Genomic DNA, 17552 nt, shown 5'->3' on the forward strand with positions numbered 1-17552 from the left:
GTTTTCCATTTCATTCTGAATTTTTGAAAATGGCCACATTTTGCAAATTTCCTATAATATGTCATTTTTGGACAATTTTCTGAGTGAACATTGATGAATTTGCTCTCATATTCAGGGTCGGCTCTAGCAATTTTGCTGCCCCAAGCAGCCGCCACCGAATTGCTGCCGCCACAGCAGCGGTGGAGCGGCCGCCGAATTGCCGCCATGGTGGGGAAAGTGGCTGAGCTGCCACCGAATTGCTGCCCAGGACACGGACTGCCACCCCATTCTAATTGCCGCCCCAACCACCTGCTTGGAAAGCTGGTGACTGGAGCCAGCCCTGCTCATAAATGACCCTATTTTCCACATAAATCCACAGAAGTTCTGATTCACGAAATGGCTTGTAACCAAATGCCAAATGTTTTCATTCAAAATTTCCCACTTCAAAGTTTTGACACTTTTGCAGCCTCAAGTCCTGATCCTTCAGTATGAAGCACACAGCAGTGGACTCCTACACCAAGATGGAGCCCCACTGAGGTCAGAATCTGATTTCATTTACACTGGTGTAAGTGAGGAGTAACTTTTTTGAATACAGTGAAGTCACTCCAGATTTCTTTTGGTGTACATGGGAATATATTTTGGCCCTTAATGGTTCATGCACCATCCTCTACATATATGTAGCTGCTTTTGTAAATGTCAGTAGAGTGAAAAGGAAGAATAGCTCTCTGTTGCTACTAAATTGCATTCATAAGATTGCAAACCCTAAGACAACAAGACATGGACATGAATGATAGAGTACTTTAGGAATTATCACTTTTACTTAAAAAGTGACAGCAATTTTTCCCCTATGTTTTTAAAGTCGCAAGAATATGACGCATTGACATCAAAGGGGATGTTTCAGACATCTTAATTTTTTCTCCTAAGAAATTATTGTGACTGAAAAATACAATTCTTATTTACTTGAGACTCGAATCTTAACTGTATGTGCCTAAAAATACTCATGAGAAGACAACCAAGCAGCCATGTTGCTCTGCAGTGCCAAGCAGGAGATATATAGGTCTAAGTTCTGCTGTCTTGTTTCCTTGCTCAGCACAGGTTCAGAATGATGTGTTCTGAGGAGGAAAAGGGCCTCACATTGTTTAACAGAGAACTCTGAGGCAAGGATGAAGGAACAATAGCTGGTTCCAAAGTCCCCATCATCCAGAGGGGTAATGCTTTGCAGGCATCAATGCAAGCCCTCGAAGAAAGGTATAAAGTGAGGAAACAGGAATGGTCTGTATCTGAATAACTTGCCAGAGATAGAGAAGATCCCTGCCAAGAGGAAAAATGTTCATGGCATAAGTATATAATAACTATGTCTTACACATCTGCTCTAGGTGAAGTTTCCTGTATTCTTTTCAAGTACTCACAGCTGAAAGTTGTTAGACTTCACAGTAGTTTAGGAGATACTTTCATTTTAAGCCTCTATTTTCAAGTGCTATAACTTTCTAAATAAATTAACCTCTGGATTGAAATTTTATCAACATGTTCTAAGCCCAAAATATGATCATAATTTTTGGAGATCAGACAAAATTCTATCTGGCCTTTTTTTGAGATTTCTCAACATAAAATAAGTGGTATTTTCCCAACATTTAAGACATTTTCAGAGACTTTTTTTCTGTCTATATAAATTAAAGAAGTCTCCTCTTTAAAATTGTCATACCTAGCATATACTTCATCCTCAACAAGCAAAAGTGCCTTTGGCATGTGAGACGAAACTTTGTTTAGACATGTTCAAGTTTTAAGATTTGAAAATAGTGTTTTTATGCTTGGAAAGTTTATATTTTTAATGATAAATGTTGGTAAATATCCATTTCACTGTACACACACAAACTGATAAAAATATTTCCATCAATAATAATCAACATTTACAGATAAAGTAAGAAAAAAAAATGCCTGGAAACATTTGTGTCAAAATCTAGTGATTTAGACTTTTGAATTAGGCTTGTTACAAATGGACTAGCAAATGAATTGCAAAAACATGTCTGATTTGTTGATTTAAGGATAAATAATTTGTATATTTTGACATGTGATGTTGACAATTTGTCCTTTCACTTTTTGAATTTCAATATTGACTGTCATTAAATAACTGTCTGACTTAATTATTTATTTAAATAAATACAAAATGCTAAAACTCCATAATTTTACACAACTCTGAAAATTTATTTTAAATGCTTAAAACTAAATATCAATATTATCTGTAAAAAATTATAAAAATAATCAAATTCTGTCAAGCCTAAGTGTAATGTTCATGCACTGTACACTATTTTCTAATAGCCAATTCTTGAGGCAGTGTGGTCGAGTGAATAGGACACTAGACTGGATTTTTCACACCCTCAAGACACATAGCAATGCTGATGTAAATTCCCAGAATAGACCAACCCTTGATTTTGTTAAATGCTTTGAGATCTGTGTATGCTATATAACATGCCTGTACTTTAACAGGTGTTTGCCTGAGTAATCGCCAATTAAAAACTGAGTACAGGCCTTAGGATTTAGCCCACAATGAAGAGAGATGTGAGGCTCTGCATATATGCACACAAATGTATTAAAATATAGTTAAAAGAACAGCCTTAACCTTGAATAGGGAGCTGGCCACACAGTGGCCAGCTCCCTATTCTTTCACTTTCCTATTCTTTCACTCTTATTAAAATTGTGCTTTGTATCCAAATTTTCACAATGCATTATTTTATTTTCTCTATCTTCCTTTCTTCAAATATATGCAGCATGGTTTTCTAGTGTTCAGAAATCAAATTAGCCTTACGGTGTTGAAATATACTCCTGGAACTACTATGTATTTAAATCATCTGGGCTTCACAGAGGTTACAGGAAGGTTCCTGAGTCATATTTTAGATAGACAGACAGACGGATAGATTATATATATAAGTGATATATAGCTGCTCGTGATATGCCAGAATATTGGATTGTTATCCGAGCAATATACATCTTGATTTTCTTTAGCATGTGCAATACAAACACACTGAGGATTATATGGGGAAAAATATGAACATATACTCTGGAATGAGCAAGGGGAATATACTTGATATAAGCGTATATATATAGATACTACTAAGACAGGGTTCTCTAAAAAGGTATAATAGGAACTGGCTGTTGTGAACTGTTCTCATTCTATTCTGTTTGTCCATTAGGTCTCAGGATAATAAGATGGGAAGCCTCTTCAGTTCAGGTTTGTGAAAATGATAAGAATATATAGGGTTTTAATGTGTTAGGTCATTATTTTTAATACATAGATCTTTCTGGTTCTTTCTTCCCTGTCTCCATCTTTCCTTCTCACTTTGCCTGGTGCAACATAACATACAGTCCTACCTTAACAAATTCTGATCTGATCTTCAAGATCTAGGGAAGAGCTGCTTTGTAAGAGGATGATTTCTGGTGATGAAGAGGGCATCAACACCTGCAAGGAAAGACACACAGATATTACAAGTTTGCACATGTTGGTTACACAACAATGCAAGAAAGTGCAGTCTGTGATACGAGAAAGTCTGGGCTTGGTCCATATAAGTAGGAATTTGGGCATCTCTCACTACCTGCAGGAATTGTTTTTTCTTTGTCATTTTCTGTAATAATCCCCTTCCTTCTCCACTAGTTTATGCTGTAATTGAGTTTCCTCACTATTACATATGGCTTCCACGTCATTGCTTCAGTAGTGTGGAATTCCTTTTACAATGCTGATAAACTTAGCTGCCATGTAGTAGATTAGAATGCATTGGCAAATACCATATATTACAACACTGACAGTCTTTTGACAGTAGATAGGAATGCTACTGTAAGGGGAAGCAATCTTTTGCTTCTCAGGAAACTAAACACCTTGGCCAAAATTTTCAAAAGTGACTAGTGATTTTGGGTGCCTCCAATTTTAGCGGGCCTAAAGACATTTTAAAGGGACATTTAATTGAGACATTTTAAAGGGGCCTGATTTCCAGAAACTCAGCACTTTCTGAAAATAAGGCCCATTTAAAGTCTTAAGTTGGCATCCAAAACCACTCATCACTTTTGAAAACCTTTTCTGAGACTTCTAGAGGAAGTTATATCATCGCTAGCATTTGGCCAAGAAGCAGGAGCTATACAAATATATATATATAAACTCTATCAGAAGTTCTATACTGCTTCAAGAGGTGTATGGTATTGGAAACAGGAAGTGTCGCAGATTGGAATAGGTCTCCTCTTTCCATGAGTCTGCACAATAGAAATAACTCTGGACTGCAACGTTCATGTCTCATTCCAGGTCAGAACTTTCCAAAATTTCAGGTGAATTTGAATCCAATCTTCTCTTCAACTCATTGTAGAGATAGTAGCTACACTCAAAGTTCAGATCCAGTGTGACCTTTCCCAAAGCCTAGGATGTAGAACTGGTTGAAAAATCTCCATCAGAATATCTTTTCATGGGAAAATACAATTTCATTAAAATCAAAACTTTCTAGAGCAGGTGTTGGCAACATTCGGCCTGTCAGGGTAATCTGCTGACGGGCCGCAAGACAGCTTGTTTACATCGACCGTCTGCAGGCACGGTCGCCTGTAGCTCCCAGTGGCTGCAGTTCGCCATTCCTGGCCAATGGGAGCTGTGGGAAGTGGTGGCCAGCACGCGGTGACCGGCACGTGGGTGACAGTGCCTGAGGACGGTCAATGTAAACAAACTGTCTCGCAGCCCGGCAGCTGATTACCCTGATGGGCCGAGTGCAGACAACGGGCTGCAGGTTTCCCACCATTGTTCTAGAGGAACGTGTGAACTTTAATGAATCTTTGTTTTAAAAAAAAAATGAAGAAAACCATTTGGATAAGATTGAAACATCCCATTTCAACAATTTCAGAACAGAATGTTTTGATTTTCATTTTGAAATCATGCTCTCTCCAAATTTATTTCCAATTTGGAATGAAAACAAATTTAGAAATTGCAGTATTTCTGGTGAACAGAGATTCCAGTTCCCCCTGCACAGCTTTAGAGCCAAGATTTGGTTTGGTTCTTTCTTTATTGTGTATTATTTATTTGTTTGTTTATATGTATTGTGTATATGTGCATGACTATCTCTAGAATGCTTGCCTTAAACATTTGCATCATTTTATGTAATCTTTATTTACAAGATATGTTAGGAGCAATACAATTGCATGAGGAGATCTATTTTTATAAAAGAACATTCCAAACATCTGGTGTTCTTTAAAAAAAAATCCATTCCCTTAAGTAATTTTTGACTTGCCATAATCACCGAACACAGATCTTTTAAAAAAATATTTGATCAATAATGAAAAGACTAGAGCCACAGTAGTTGTGGGCCAGGCCTTGAACCTACCACTGCAATCTTCTCTTCCAATCTCTAGACATATATAGATCCTACAAACATATATGCACATAATTTTATGTAACAGGTGGCCCTTTTGAAATTCAGGGCTATACTGAGCAACATTTTAAATGGGGTTTCTTTTTTGGCTAATAAATTCCAAAGATTTGTTTCTTTCAAATCTGAGATATATCAGATATGAAACTCACCTATTACCTCTGTTAACTTTATTCTGTAAATGAAGCCTTTGGACCAGATTTATAAAGGTATGTAGGTGCCTACATGTGCAGATCAGCATAACTGAGTTAGGCACTTAATTCTCTTTGACTTAACGTTGGTGAATCTTGGAGACACCCTCAAACAAGAATGCTTTTGTTTTGTTAATATATCCACAGAAAGTAGAATATATGCTGAGTGCTTAAGCTTTTGGGGCTTTCCCAAGCCTATCCTGGGGTTTCTGAAAGATAATCAGTATCTTTCAAGTCATCTTAATGATATCAGGACAATGGTGGTTCTTTCCTCTCCCCCTGCCCCAGCTTCTTTCTTGTCATTTGAAGGTGTTAAGCTTATTTCCTTTGAGCAGAAGATAATTAGTCTGTTATCAGCATGCAGTATGAGCTGGGAGGCTGTGCACAGAGGGATTATTCTTCAGTAGTTAAAGTTTCTGGTCAGCAAAATAATTCAGTATGGGAGGAATGTGCAGCAGGATTGTGCCTTTGACAATGCACTAGATGATTCAAATTTACTTGGAAGAACATGCAGCTATTTTGGGATGGAGAAAACGTAAGATTTTAAGCACTCTCCCTCTCCATTTTAATAAAATCTTCAAACACCTGTTTCATTATGCATCCTAAGTGCAGTGAACTCACAACCACTCTGCTTGTTCTGGATTGTTTGTTCTGTACTGTCCCCACCCATACCTTTGGGGTCCTGATTCTGAAAAGCACTGCTGAGCACCCTCCATTTCCACTGTTATAGGATAGTTACCCTGTAACTCATGGGATGAGGCCTGTGGATTGTAAGTGATATGGGACAGGGATTCCATGTTTTGGTTGAATGTAAATATATGTTGGCCCTTTGTCTCACAACAGTGTGGGAGTAGAGGAGTCTGTTAGACACAGAAGTAGGAGTGAGAGTAAAGGTCTGATGAGATGCAGCTATGACACATTATTATTCATTGTGTGAGGGTTACTCAGAGCAACTGTCATAAAGCACAGTGCAGAGCACACAAACAATGAGAAGCCTTGAAAGTGAAGGCAGGTCTCTTGGTTGGAAATGCTTCTGTCACCCTCCAGGCCCTGGATTCACTGCTGTGTTTGTGTAAAGCATCTAGTAATGTGAGTCAGGGTACTAACAGCCACGGAAATAAATACATAAATTATTAATCAAGATTGGCCTGCGAAGGCTTCATGAATTGAAAAAGGGTCACAATTCAACAAGTTTAGAATTCACTGACTACTATTCTACCAGGTCTAGAATTTATAGAATTAATAGAAACTGAACAACTAGCACTTTAAGAGAGTGACCACGACAGTTAGTAGGGGAATCAGCCCAAAGCTGGAGACTGAGTGAGGAGCACAGTTGACAACTTTCACGTGGTAAATAAGCACCCCGACTTTCACAAGAAGCCAAAAATCAAGCTAATCCTATTTCAAAACAAGGCCAAAACGAGCCCATCCCTAAGAACCCCAACACTCTATGTGACTAGATTCCCCCGGCATGCAGTCTGGGACTGTGGTGGGCCCACTGTGCACCCCGGACTCTCTCCCCCCTTGCCCCTGCTTGTCCCTCCCCCGCCCCTGATTTCTGGGAGCCAATCAAAAAAAAAAAGAAGCAACAAGCTACAAGCCAAAAACAAGCAACTCACAAGCCAATTAAGCCAAAAACAAGCTCAATTTCTGTGTTTTTTCCATGGGTTTGGCATGTCTGGTGAGGAGGTTAATGAGAGGTGACCTCAGAGGGAAAAATCAAAGACATGACTATGGAAATTTAAATCTCTCAGGATGTATATATAGGATTAGGATGAGAGACAAAAAGAGAGCCAGCCATCACAGTCAGATTTTTTAAAAAAATAGAAAAGAGGTAGTAGCTAGTTGGAGGGAGAGGAAAGGTGAAGACTGAAATGAAGAGGGGGGAAAGGGAAGGGTCTGAAAACAGTCAGAGGGGAAGAGGAGAAATCCAAAGCTGCCACTGAGGCCATAGGAGCAGGAAGTGAGAGGAGAGGTTACTAAATGAGATGGCAATAACAGCTGACAAGTCCAATGAGGAGAACCAGGTATTCTCAGGGAGAAGGAAGTCAGAAATAAAGAGGTCGTTGATCAGGAGGACTTTCCAAGTGCTGGAACAAGAATTCCCAGATTTTGTTGCGCAAGTTTCATCTTTAAAATTGCCCAATCATCAGTGCAACATTTCAAGCTCTAAGTTCACAATTAATTAACTATTGAGAAATGCAGCCTGAAATATTAAAAACTATATGTTCACAATTTCTTGCCAATTTGGAATGGATTATCAACACAATAAGGACTGCACAAAGAGTTTTAATATCTCTACTTTAAAAAAATACACAATTTTAGTACTGGTGAAAGGTGCTGGATTTAGAGTTCTGGAGACTGCCCATCACTCTTCACCCAAGGAATGGGCAGAGGACACACAACAGCCATACAAACTTCCAACACCCATTTGTCCCTTTCCCTTTCAAGAGTGCCTCAAAACTGATGTGGAGAAGAGCTAAATGAATCATTCATAGTGGTTAATTCTATTAGATGAATTTAGTCTGGTTATGGCAGCTTATGATTTTTTTGAAACCAGGAGAAAACTCAGGTTTCTGGTATGACAAAAGTAATAAATAAAAACTCACACAAATTTGAAATGTATTTTCTAAGAACATTCTCTCTTATCAGTCTCCTATCTGCTGTTTCTATTACAATTCATTTGCTAGGATATTATAAATAAGTGAATGCAAAAGGATAAACTCATTTAGCCTCCCTCAATTCAAGAGAAAAAAATATTTGGGGGAAATGTTTTGAGATGTGCACTTAATCTATACCTGAATGGCATATCTCCTGAGTGTTCAGACTGGCAAAATATTAAGTTCATTTTGATAGCTGGTTGACAAAATTCAAAATGTCAACACATTTTTGTTGAAATTTTGAATTTTTGATGAAAAACAGGGAAAGCAATTTTCTCAAATATGTCATCCCCCATTTTCCACTTGCTGTACTCATTTTGTACATGCACAAACTGAGGTTCAGTGACAATAGTTGATTTGCCTAGTATCTCATTTTCAAAATTTCCAACATAACCCCAAAGTTTATTCCTGAACCCAACGAGGTCACTGCTTTAACTGCTAGGCCAAACATGAATGCAATTAAATATTTGGCCTAGCTTCTAGACCAGGGGTTCTCAAACTGGGGGTCGGGACCCCTCAGGTGGTCATGAAGTTATTATATGGGGTGGGGGGTTGCAAGCTGTCAGTCTCCACCTCAAACCCTGCTTTGCCTTCAGCATTTATAATGGTGTTAAATATGTAAAAAAAGTGTTTTTAATTTATAAGGGGGGGGGTCGCACACAGAGGCTTGCTGTGTGAAAGGGGTCACCAGTACAAAAGTTTGAGAACCACTGTTCTAGACCATACAGCATCAGAGACTGTTGTTTTCACAGGGTGACCGTTGGTAGCATCTGCTTTACCTTTCCTGCTTTTTCATTCCTTCCTTTCCCATAAATAGCTTCAGTTCATGACTAGGGTATCTACTATGTATTTCTAATCTTCTGATATGAAGTTAAGAAGGGGGGAAATAAAAGTCAGCATGAGGAAATGATTCTAAAACACAATTAGCAGGTCAGGGAGGCACTATTCTAAAGTTAGTTCAACCTGCCCTCAGTGAAGGTTTCTTCTCTCTAGCAGTTGGTGCCAAAGTTTTCTAGTCACATCTACACTTCAGCCACCCTAAAATGATTCTTTTAAAATACTATGGATAACCAGCTTCAATGGAAATTACATTAAATCCCATTGTAATTATCCCTATTAGAGTAACATATAAGCAACAATGATGGAGTCCAGATAATTTCTTGGGGGACTAATGACTGGCTGATATGAACTAATGACCATTATTCCCTTAGATCACTCATTCATTTGTTATTGGCATTATAATATGAAAGAATCTATATGTTTTTAAAAATATTATAACAATAAAAAACCAGAAGAAGTTGTATTCATATAGTACTTTTCATTACAATACATCCAAAATCATTACATAGGAATCACTTTGCCAACAACAAACATATCCAGCAGTGGCGGAGGAACACAACTTTTGCTTAACGGCTGACAACATGCAGCACTTTTGTACAGGAAGCAAAGAATGTTGTCCGCAGGTCTATCTGCATGGAAATTTTGCAAAACATAATTATAAAAACTAGAATTTGGCCAGATCACCAGCTAAGTAACTCTTGAAAAAGAAAAACATGCTCTGGAATCTTTAATGACCACATGGATGGCGAAAACTCAGAATGTCCATTCTGTGGGAAATTCTGACATTTTGAAAAAGAACAAAAACTTGAAATGTTAATATTTCTTATGGAAATCCCTTTTTTTTTTCATTTTGGAAAGTCAAAATATTTTCCTTATTTTTTTCCAGAATGAAACTGAGCAGCCATTTCCTGAGGATCCCTCATGCTGCCCAACTCCCAGGGACTCCCCCAACTCCAGTGGATGTCCTAGATGGCCCTGACTCCCCGGAAAGTCCCCCACACAAAGCAGGGACTCCAGAAGCCCTGAAAACCTTGATCAAGAACTAAGGCTTTCAGGGCTGCCAGGCTCCAAGCTCCAGATCAGAGAGCTCTAGGATCCCCAACTCTGAAGTAGTTCAGATGACATAGGCTGCGCTTGAACTGTAGACCCTGCAAGCCTGAGCTTCTCAGCAGCCCACCAAGTAAGCTGGCATGAAGTCAGGCAGGTTTCCAAGGTAAGCCCAAGTAGGCATTGTTTCATTGGAACCCTGCCTGTATTTTGGCAGAAGTTAGTCATAACAAAAATGTTTCTATGAAACATTCTGGTTTTGGCAAATCAGCATTTTCCAAACGAAAGATCATTTTGTCAGTAAATTCCCAACCATCTTTAATCTGGAATATAACATTCCAAGCAGCACAACATGCTCCCCTCTCAACATGTTAGGACTCTGGGTCCACACTGACTCACAGGAAAGATATTCCTGGGGGAATTCTGCACCACTACTCACACACAAAATTCATTATCCTTGCAGAATTATTTGCTTCCCTGAAGAAAAATGACTTTCTGATGGGAAAGCGAAGGGAAGCTGCAAGAATGGGCATGCACCCCTGCCCAGCAATGTGGGGTGTATTGTTTCAGGTGTCTGGAGCAGCCAGCAGAGTGGTAAATCAGTGTGGGGGATAGGAAGTAGGTATGGGGAAGCCTCAGTCAGTGGCTCCTATCATGCACTGGGCTCAGTTGCTAGTCCTTCAGCCACAGGGGGAGGGGTCACTATATGGGATGCTGCTCCCATCATCTGCCCAAACCCTGTGCATCTGGACTTCCCCTCACCCAGACGCTCCTGCCGAGCCTCACCCCTTGCATCGAGAGTCCCCCTGCACCCTGACCCCCCTGCTGAGCCCCATCCCTCCACAGCCAGAACCCCTTGCTGAGCCCCAACCACTTTCAGCTGGACCCTCCTGTATAGGCCAATTGCCCCTATATCCAGAACCCCTCATTGAGCCCCTCTGCATCCTGATCCCCCCGACACACATGGCCCCCCACTGAACTGCCTGTACCCAGACTGTCCCACACAGAACCCTCTCAACCCACATCTGGATATCCCCACACTAAGCCCCTCAACACTTTGATCCTGCTGAACTGATCCTGCCTGCCCACATATGGTGCACCTGATATGGAGGGGCAGAGCCCCAGGCTGTTTCTGGGACAGGACAGGCCCTTGCGTTGTGTCAGAGTTGGGTGCAGCCTCAGTGCTGAGTCCATGTCCCAGGACTGGGGGCTGCAGGGTGATCTCACACCTGCATGCAGCCAGTGGTCTCTGCTCCCCACTGTCATGTTGGCGCCTCCACATTTATTTATTAACAAATAAAAATTGCAGAATTTTGCAATTTTTAAAATATTGTGTTCAGAATTTTTATTTTTTGGTGCAGAATTCCCTCAGGAGAAGAAAGAGAACCCTTTACTATTCCATCACCTTTAGTTTTCCTAGGCAGTGTCTCATTTAAGTACCAACCACATCTGACCCTACTTAGCTTGTGAGTGGCGACAAGAGCACAATTAGAGGCAGTGTTGCAGCTGGCAAAGAGGTACAGGATGAACTTTATTTGGAAATTTTAAGGCACTCTTGAAAAACTAACATCCTGGAAACTAACACATCAAATTACTTGAATTTACCCTTAATATTCTATTCAGTATATAATTCTTCATAAAATTCAACATTGTTACCCTTTGAATGAGAGTGGGAATGGGCACATTATGGGGAGAAAAATACTTCCTTGTTATGTACTTCTAAACACTTGTTTTTATAGATAGAGTAAATAAATAATCATTGTTAGGCCATTTCTCATCTTTCAGCTGGAGCTGTACGTAACTTCCATGACTGTGAGACAGTGTTCACTGTATGTTTGTGCCTATAGGAAAGACGCCATGGGCCCAATGGGAAGAATAGAGAAATTCTCTGTTTGTTGAAGCCGTGGGTGAATAATAGAATGTTTTATCTCATGAGCAGGACTATTTCCACACCTCACTGTAACTCATTGCATATTCTGCTAATGGCACAGGGAAAACCAAAATAACAGTTAATCCTACACAGAGACTGTTAGAATGTCAACGTTTAATTAAACCTGCTTCAATCTGAGTGTAGACTGGCCATGCCATGATGTCACATGACAGCAGAAGGCAGCTGCATTGTTGACTAGCAGCTTAAATAAAAGTAACCTGAGAGGGATGATGTTATCCCAGTATGTGGTGCTCCTGCTGTAGTATCTGATTTATTCATTCTTCTTAATCTCTGCGAGGGGCAAAACAGCATGAAGTGGGTGAGCTGTGAGACAGTCAGTGATGTTCCATGGATGCTCAGCACTGTGGGAGCTGTTCCTTGCTGTCCTTGGTGCTGGATTTACCATTGTAAGGAGGGGATTGAAGTTGTGTACTCTAGGAGTCTGGCACATTTTTTTCAGGGAAAAGCAGCATTAACTGTGCTAATCCATATAGTAGGGGTGTTTTACGAGGGAAATGCTCTATCACCCATTCATCTAGACAGAAAATATGGCAGAGGTGACTCAGACAGGGATTAGAAATGAACAACATAAATTCTTCATTCCAATAAGATCTTGTTAACACAAGAGTGACTGACAGCAGTGATAATATCTGTAAAATTATTAGCCAGGTGTTGTAAGGTATCTGAACATTATCTATGAGCCTTACTGAAATCATGCAGGTACAGATGGTTTTCTGGTGTTATGGCCACATTTTCAACTACAGAAGTTCCTCTCAACCTTAAAATACAGTATGTTGTGCAGCATGACTAGCACAAAATGGCGACTGCTTTTCCACCTGAGAGGTGGCTGCATTTCAAAATACAGCATTGCTTTTGGATCCTTCTGGATGAAACTGTTCTCTAAATGTATGCTCTTATTTATGGTTTATGTAGATAGGTTTTTTCTGGCTTACATTTAAGTGTGTCTCAAGAAGAAAGGTTTCCAAATTAGAAGTAGTCAGGGTCAAAAGAAGAAGGTTTCTGAAATAAGTACTGCAACATTTTCTCTTTCTTGATGCAGATATCTTAAAAGTTTCTTTCATATATTGGTAGTTAAGAAAGAAGGTGAGTTTCTTTTTATTAGAGGAAAATCCAAGATTCAATCCAAATAAAATGGCAGAAATTGCAAGATACACAAAGACAAAGGTAACATTAGAATACTGATATATTAGGGAATATATAGTTACTGCTGATATTAAAATATTTTTCTTCCAGTTAGTACTAGAAAAAATAAACCAGATCCTTGGGTCTGGTTTAGTACAGTGTAGATTAGTTGCAGTGGGAGGGCAGAGGTATCAAAGTATGATTCTCAGTTCTCTTCTTTAATATTACTGAGCAAATTTTGCTTGCCCTTACTCCTATAAGTAGACCCAGAGACTTCAGTGGAATTGCAAGAGTAAGGTAAGCAGGATTTGACCCTTTATATTATGCTGTGGGTACTTACATTTGCAATTATTTCTCGTTTATGCACATGCATATGTGTATTTACAGACCTCTGAATTTTTAAAGGCAGAATGAAATTTGTCCTCTGGAATTTTGGTGATAAATATTAACTCAGAGAAATTAAGTTTGAGACATCACTAGTAAAACTGAAAAGGTTCTGTATGAGATATGAGGAAATTACAAAAGGACATAGAAAGGAAATAATCAAAGGACATGGAAGCCCTATTAGGGATCAGCACATAAATCCAGGTATTTACCAACAGCTGTGAGCCTTGTGCCAATAATCAGACAAGCAATACAGCGATGTCTCAGAACATTGATACTCTCTTTCCAAAGATGTCTGCCAGCACTACCATAATACTAAGGACAGATGAAATAGAACCCAACTCATGAGAAAAGCAGAGTAAAGGGGAACTGGATTTTTTTCTTCTTTATCACCCATTTGCAAGAACAACTGTGGATTGTAAAAGCCTCCTAAAGGACCTGTTATTTTATGCTATCTCATCAAGGAGCTCTCTCTGTATAGGCTTCAGTGCAAAAGACACTGATGGATAATATAGCAGTGTACACTTTTGTTTACATCTACCCTGTTCTTTTCAAATGTATAAGGCATGGCCACAAGCCAATGGAAGAGCAGCTGTGAGAATGTAAAGTGCTATTTTTACTTATGTCCACTGGATTGTGCATGATTTACGCTGAACTGTTTATTAACAGTGTTAGGGTGCTTTGCTTTCAGCTCTCTCTCTCTCTCTCTCTCTCTCAAAAAAAAGCCCACCTCAGTGGAACTGTACTTAATTGTCACATGAAATCTTAAAAACCAAACCAAAACAAAAGAATTAAAGGAAAATATATATAGTGAACTTAACTCCCCCGCACAAGTTTTAAATCAACCCCACCCCCCTTCAGACCTGGTTGTGCACAGGAAGATTAATGAGAACAAGTTAGACTAATAGTCCTAAAGACTCCTAATTGCTTTACAAATTACAGGTGGGAATCCCATTTCCTTACCACTGCAACACAGCCACCTCTGAACTAGAATGTGGCAGCTGTTTATTATTATAAACAAAACTACACAACAGTTAAGGATAAAAAGGGAAAAAATAAAAATAAACTCTTTATACACCCGAAAATTTGGGGGGCAGGGAAGGAAGGAGTTAGACAGGCAAAATGTAATTACCCATATTGGAATTTGGCTAGAACACATGGGTTAAAACTCCAACTCTTGCAAACAGTGCACAGAGGTTCAGTTAGTTCTGGACCTAAGCTTTTGAACCTCCCTAAAACACAATACTCAACAGCATGACAAGCCCCAATACAATGAATATTGGATCAAAACTGACTCAGGACCTGGTATTTCACTGCCTTGAAGATTTCCGTCCCCAAATAGAATAGATTCCACACTCCTTGACTTATAAAATCTAGCAAGATCAGAAACTGACTTGTTATAAACAAATCTAGCTCATCAACTAGACTATTTGGATACAATCTTGCAAAATGTGGGGGGAAGGAAAAAGAGAGAGAGAGAGAGAGACTCTGTTTCAACAGATTCCTAATATAGCAAACATTCTTCATTACATAATGGTAGATATGGTAGAAATGCTAGCAGGAGTAATCTTTATACTACTAAAAAAAAGGAGTACTTGTGGCACCTCAGAGACTAACAAATTTATTTGAGCATAAGCTTTCGTGAGCTACAGCTCACTTCATCGGATGCATGCAGTGGAAAATACAGTGGGGAGATTTATATACACAGACAACATGAAACAATGAGTGTTACTATACACACTGTAACAAGAGTGATCAGCTAAGGTGAGCTATTACCAGTAGGAGAGCGGGGGTGGAAGGTAGGAGGGACCTTTTGTAGTGATAATCAAGGTGGGCCATTTCCAGCAGTTGACAAAAACGTGTGAGGAACAGTGGGGGGGAATAAACATAGGGAAATAGTTTTACGTTGTGTAATGACACATCCACTCCCAGTCTTTATTCAAGCCTAAGTTAATTGTATCCAGTTTGCAAATTAATTCCAATTCAGCAGTCTCTCGTTGGAGTCTGTTTTTGAAGTGTTTTTGTTGAAGAATTGCCACTTTTAGGTCTGTAAGAGACACCACTGACTTCCTGAGAAAACTACAATCCATCGGTGATCTTCCTGAAAACACCATCTTAGCCACTATGGATGTAGATGCCCTTTACACCAACATTGCACACAAAGATGGACTATAAGCCGTCAGGAACAGTATCCCCGATAATATCACGGCAAACCTGGTGGCTGAACTTTGTGACTTTGTCCTCACCCATAACTATTTCACATTTGGGGACAATGTATACCTTCAAATCAGCAGCACTGCTATGAGTACCCGCATGGCCCCACGGTATGCCAACATTTTTATGGCTGACTTAGAACAACGCTTCCTCAGCTCTCGTCCCCTAATGCCCCTACTCTACTTGTGCTACATTGATGACATCTTCATCATCTGGACCCATGGAAAAGAAGCCCTGAGGAATTCCACCATGATTTCAACAATTTCCATCCCACCATCAACCTCAGCCTGGACCAGTCCACACAAGAGATCCACTTCCTGGACACTACGGTGCTAATAAGCAGCGGTCACATAAATACCACCCTATACCGGAAACCTACTGACCACTATGCTTACCTAAATGCCTCCAGCTTTCATCCAGACCACACCACATGATCCATTGTCTACAGCCAAGCTCTACGATACAACTGCATTTGCTCCAGCCCCTCAGACAGAGACAAACACCTACAAGATATCTATCAAGCATTCTTACAACTACAATACCCACCTGCTGAAGTGAAGAAACAGATTGACATAGCCAGAAGAGTACCCAGAAGTCACCTACTACAGGACAGGCCCAACAAAGAAAATAACAGAACGCCACTAGCTATCACCTTCAGCCCCCAACTAAAACCTCTCCAACACATCATCAAGGATCTACAACCTATCCTGAAGGACGATCCCTCACTCTCACAGAACTTGGGAGACAGGCCAGTCCTTGCTTACAGACAGCCTCCCAACCTGAAGCAAATATTCACCAGCAACCACACACCACACAGCAAAAACACTAACCCAGGAACCTATCCTTGCAACAAAGCCCGTTGCCAACTGTGTCCACATATCTATTCAGGGGATACCATCTTAGGGCCTAATCACATCAGCCACACTATCAGAGGCTCATTCACCTGCACATCTACCAATGTGATATATGCCACCATGTGCCAGCAATGCCCCTCTGCGATGTACATTGACCAAACTGGACAGTCTCTGTAAAAGAATAAATGGACACAAATCGGACGTCAAGAATTATAACATTCAAAAACCAGTCGGAGAACACTTCAATCTCTTTGGTCACTCGATTACAGACCTAAAAGTGGCAATTCTTCAACAAAAAAACTTCAAAAATAGACTCCAATGAGAGACTGCTGAATTGGAATTAATTTGCAAACTGGATACAATTAACTTAGGCTTGAATAAAGACTGGGAGTGGATGTGTCATTACACAAAGTAAAACTATTTCCCCATGTTTATTTCCCCCCCCCCACACACACACACACTGTTCCTCACACGTTCTTGTCAACTGCTGGAAATGGCCCACCTTGATTATCACTACAAAAGGTTTCCTCCTCCCCCCCCGGCTCTCCTGCTGGTAATAGCTCACCTTAGCTGATCACTCTTGTTACAGTGTGTATGGTAACACCCATTGTTTCATGTATATAAATCTCCCCACTGTATCTTCCACTGCATGCATCCAATGAAGTGAGCTGTAGCTCAAAAAAGCTTATGCTCAAATAAATTGGTTAGTCTCTAAGGTGCCATAAGTACTCCTTTTCTTTTTGCGGATACAGACTAAGGCTACTACTCTTAAACCTGTCTTTATACTACTGTTTCACAGAGAAGACTTTTGTGAATCATACCTGACCTTTTGGCAGTATGCTGGTCCAGGTTGGTATGGGAAGTTTTTGTTGTTGTGTTACAGTTTCTCACCTTGTCTTTGGGACTCAGGGTTAGAATGC

The 17552-nt window shown here is 39.9% G+C and overlaps 1 protein-coding gene across 4 annotated transcripts in view; it reads right to left on the reverse strand.

Annotated features, from left to right (window-relative positions):
* The window catches only part of LRRC4C (leucine rich repeat containing 4C), a 921733-nt gene that overhangs the window by 152535 nt on the left and 751646 nt on the right, over positions 1-17552 (reverse strand). For all 4 annotated transcript variants that reach the window (XM_043548653.1, XM_043548656.1, XM_043548655.1 and 1 more), the window contains one exon: positions 3346-3433. The gene's annotated coding sequence lies outside the window, so the exon portion shown is untranslated. The remainder of the gene's footprint in view (positions 1-3345; positions 3434-17552) is intronic.

The sequence above is a fragment of the Chelonia mydas genome, chromosome 6 (assembly GCF_015237465.2).
Source record: "Chelonia mydas isolate rCheMyd1 chromosome 6, rCheMyd1.pri.v2, whole genome shotgun sequence".
NCBI lineage: Eukaryota > Metazoa > Chordata > Testudines > Cheloniidae > Chelonia > Chelonia mydas.